This window comes from Lontra canadensis, unplaced genomic scaffold (assembly GCF_010015895.1).
Source record: "Lontra canadensis isolate GAN:19392208 unplaced genomic scaffold, GSC_riverotter_1.0 scaffold3, whole genome shotgun sequence".
Lineage (NCBI taxonomy): Eukaryota > Metazoa > Chordata > Mammalia > Carnivora > Mustelidae > Lontra > Lontra canadensis.
In genome coordinates this window covers 5,289,849-5,294,500 of record NW_022630997.1, presented here as the reverse complement: position 1 = coordinate 5,294,500, position 4,652 = coordinate 5,289,849, and the positions used below count along the sequence as shown (strand labels likewise).

General features: G+C 46.7%; 1 long non-coding RNA gene across 1 annotated transcript; it reads right to left on the bottom strand.

The window, feature by feature from the left end:
* Positions 1-1,076: 1,076 nt before the first annotated feature.
* Positions 1,077-3,160, bottom strand: LOC116879244. Its single transcript, XR_004384985.1, has 2 exons — positions 3,121-3,160; positions 1,077-1,329 (listed from the first exon to the last, which is right to left on the bottom strand). It is a non-coding gene; the product is annotated as an uncharacterized LOC116879244 (long non-coding RNA).
* Positions 3,161-4,652: the final 1,492 nt, after the last annotated feature.

Here is a 4,652-nt window from a genome sequence, read left to right as displayed (position 1 = left end):
ATTAGAAGGACCCCTCCAGCTAGGAGGGTGACCTTGGAGACAGTTGTGGAGGCTGGAACTTATGATCTAGGTCCCGAAGCCATAGAGGGCAGTGTGACGTTGGGCTCAAGGTCAGAGAATGTCAGAGGGAGATGTGGGGCTGTTCTGTGCCATTGTCCATTGCAAGTTCCTGAGCATCTTCTATGGGCATGATGCTGGGCGGACTCTCAAGATGTATAAGACAGCGCTCCTATCCATTTAGTAGGGAGACGAGGCCTGGACATAGGACATACAGTGTCATGTGACTGATACAGGTTAGGGATGCTATGGATTTAAAAATGAGGCTCTTAATATTCATAATAGGTACCACTATCTGAGCCCTTCGAATGTGCCCAACGCTGTTAGGTACCTTACCTGCATTCCTTTTAACCTTCAGAACAGCATCCCATTTAACAGATGAGGAAATGGAATCAGAAATTTTAAATAACTTATCCAGATTCACACATCCGGCAAGTGGCAGAGTCAAGCTTGAAACCCACATCTTTCTAATGCCAAAAAGCCTGTCCCCCAGCTGCTGTGCATCCCAGCCCCCTCCCCCTTAAAGACAGGGCTCCGATGGAGATGAAGGAGAGTGTAATAGGAGATTTGGAGTTTCTTTTTAAAAAATTACTCAGCTTGCATATTCCTAAAGAGTCAATTCATGTTAAGAAATAATTTCCCTTGTGCTCGCATGTGACATGTATTTTTAGGATCTGCTGTTAGCAAGTGTATTTTTGTGTGATTGAGTGGGAGAGTGGGAAAGTTTTTGCAGAGCTGTTTAAACCAGAATGCAGGGGGCACAGCAGAGACTTTAAAATCTCTGTCATCTAACGTCTTGGAAAAACCACAAAGAGACGTGTTCTCCATTTATTATTCTGTGTACATCCCCAGATGAATGACTAGTTAAAGGTATTGTTAAAGCATTTTAAATGACCCACTTCCAGCAGTGAACAGAGTCACTTGCTGTGCCAAGCCAACTGGCGTTTCTGAGATTATAAAACCACAAAGTGAGGAAAACGTTAAAACTGCTAAAGCAAAAATGATACACAGTAATGGAGAAGGATAAAAACTGAGCTTTATTGTCTGCGTAGGCAGATGGCTGACCACTAGGTGGGCCTCGGTGTAATGTCCAGGGTAATTGGCTGCTGGGGTGTTTCTGGCAAGGAAGCTTCAGACTTCAGCTCCGTACACAAAATCCTGGCGCATTCTTCCCTGTGCCCTGCTCTCTGCCTTCTCCTCACGACCAGATCTGACACTTGATCCAAGCAGACAATTGCAAGCAGAAAGTTACCTTTATCTTCAAATGCTTTTCTGAAAATAATGACATGAAAAGTAATTAAGGACCGGATTTCCTATCCGCCATTCTCTTCTGCATGTACAATTATCCGCAGATATAAAATTGCCTGCTTTGATAATTATACCCTCCAAATGAGGGGCAAGTGGCTAATTATGCCCACATGTGGCCAATTGCACTCTCCATTAGCCAATTATGTGCACGATTATTTGTGCACATAAATAATTGTACTCATGGAAAATAGCCATCCTCCTTTCAAGTGCTCCTGCTTTGAGTGGCTGATGGAGTGATTGTCACGCTGGAAATGTACTTGTTGGGAGTGAAAGAGTATCAGATACCAGGAAACGCACCAGTGACCAGAGCTCGCAGGTGGACACTGAAGCAAATGGCAGTAGGAGTCCAGGAGAGCGGGAAGGACTGCGGGATGGAAGGGAGAGTCTGTGGGTGAGGAAGGTGCTTCCGAGGTTGGCGGAGCTGCTCATGTGTGGTGACCTTGGGCAGGTTCATTAACCTTCCCTCAGTTTTAATGGTTCTGCACACACAATGAGAATGATAATAATGCCCAAGTCCCAGCTCTATTGTAGGATGGATCCGACAATTCAGGAGGGTTTGTCGTCTACTTCGGATAAAAGCACTACGTGACAGGAGGCATCATGATGTGGGTCAGCACATTTCCACCTGCCAAGGAGGGGTAATGACCCTCCTTAGCAAAGCAGGACCTTTGCTAAGGGAAAGGAGATATGATAAGAACAGGAAGCTTGATCCCCCAGGGCACTGATGAGACACCAGAGAATGACATACAGAATTCATTCATTCATTTGTTCATTCATTCATTCATTCACCTCTTCAACAGACAAGAGTCAGCCTTTCACCTGGAGTTTCTCTGATGAGTAATGAGGGGAACTTTTACTTCACGCCTAAGAAATCTGGCGTGGGTTTTCACAGTTTGAATGACAGACAAACTCAGTGCCAGTGAATGTTGTGAGGTAGGGTCCCTTTTAACAACCCAAGAACTGTGGTTTTGATGCCAATGCTAACAAGTAGTAGATGTCACAGTGTCAGGGGTAAGGCCAAGAGGCAAGATTGCAGCTCTGCTACCTGCCTGTGCTCCCATCTTCCCTTTCACACATGATAGAAGGAAGTATTCTGCCTCATGGGGGGAAGGAAGAAGATTCACAGAGGCAAATAGGCTAAGTTAGTTTTGAAAGAAGAGGTGTTTGCCATATGGGTGCGACACGGGGGGATATGGTTGTATTATAGAAAACCGGGGCATCAAATAGCCTGTCTAGAGTTCAATGTGTAGACTCTGGACCAGATTCTGCCTGGGTTTGAATCCTAGCTGTGTGATATTAAGCAAGTTACTTAACTTCTCTGCGTTTCTGTCCATTCTTATAAAATGGGGATTCTAAGAGACTTGTGTCATACAGTTTTGTAAGGGTCCAATTAGTGCGTATGTAGATAGAAGTATTTAGAACAATGACTAACCCAGAGGAAGCACTGTCTGCCATTACTTTAATTACTAGACTAAAAATAAACCAAAAATCCCATCTAAGAAAAGTAATACTAGTGGTTCTCAATCTTCAGTCTATCCAAAAATCACATGTGTGACTTAGCAAATAAAGCAGACTCCTGGATTCCTGCCTCAGAGATGCTCCCTCACTAGGCTGGGCTCGAGTCTAGGCGTCTTCACTTCAAACAAGCCTCTCCCCAGTCCCGCCCCAAGTGATTCCCATGCAGGTGACCCGCGGACCAGGCTTTGAGAAATAGAATCACACAGAAGTGGCCCCTGACCACAGCCCATTCCTTACCTGGGCGATTTCTGCTGACAAGAGCCTCTGTGGGAACTGGCGGCGGGAACCCAGAGTGGCAAGCGCGGGTCTCCTCTGAGGTAGCAGCATGTGTGCTGCATGGTCCGATGGGCCCACTAGCAGCTGCCTTCTGTAACTCTTCTGTAAACTCAGCAGACGGGATTTAAAAAAAAAATTAATATTTTTATGATGAGACAAATCTCGTGTCTCTTAATCCTGTAAATGAGGAAACTAAAGTGTAAACATCTGCACTTAGGAGAATGAGTTACCAAAGCCAGAGGCTCCCAGCTCTGGGTGATCCCCAGCAGTGGGAACGCAGGTGGAGTTGCCCAGAGTGCAAAATATGGACCTGTGGCTGCAGGCGCCACACTTGCCAGAAAGAACTGGTTCTGCCTATGGCGCGTCAATACTTAAGGTAAACCCTTCTTCAAAATGCTGGTTTTGAAAGCCTGGCTTCCCTAAATAGGAACATTCTAATGGTAGCAAAAATGAAAACGTCTTCTGGATTGAAAAGGGACCCACGGCATAACGGTTATTACACACCCCTCGCCCTGCGTGATGAGTGGCTGCCTGGCTGGCCTCCAACCCCAGGGTCCAGATGCTGAAGCAATTATAGACAAGATCCCAGGCCTACCCGACACTTCTCAGAAATATGTTGTTGGCATAAAAAGAAATATTGATTCATGATAATTAAAATGTTATATTTAAATACTACCCCCCCAAAAAAGAAATTTGCTTTCCCCATATCTACATATTGAATCTTCATGCAGACATGTTCCCCTAAAAACCCACTAGTGTCGGAATGTGTGTTGTCCTTTGTGATGTATGCACACAGATCTCGTAGACCCGGTCAGGAACTGCAGATAGTGAAGGTCATCCGCTCCCTGTCTAAAGCCTGAGCCCTCTGCGTCACAGCCCTAAGCACAGACTCTCCCCTCTGCTGGAGGGCGGATTCAGCAGCCAGCTGTTCTCAGCCCTGCTCTAGTGGACATTTCCATCCTTGGCTTCCAGATGAGACCATCAGGGGCGTGCTTATCTGGAAAGAGCCAGTCAGGCTGGAGGAAAGAGCCAGTCAGGCCGGAGGGAGGGATTGAATCTAACAAGATGACATGTGATGAGGATAATTGTGAAGCTGAACTCCAGACCAGAGGAATCGAGCACCACATTTTTGAGAACAGCGGAGATGAGCTTTGATGGATGGGCACTTCGTCTGCCAGAGCAGCCAATCCATCTGGATGGCCCGAACTGCTGGAAAGTTCTTCTCCACATGGTGCCCATGTACCTTCAGTCCATTCTTGCCGTGGTGCTTGCTTGCCCCGGCTTGCTCACCCTGGCTTCCCCTATCTCTCCTCATGTGTTCCCCTTCTGGCTTACCCCCCTCCTCCTGACTAACGAGTGCCAGCCACCCTGGGGCCTTTTTTCGGGTCCTTAATGGACTAAACCCATTCCAGCATCCAAGTCCTTACACCTGCTGTCCTACCTCTTGGCAAAGCTGCCTCCTTCCTGTCCTTCAGGACTCAGCTCCGATGTCT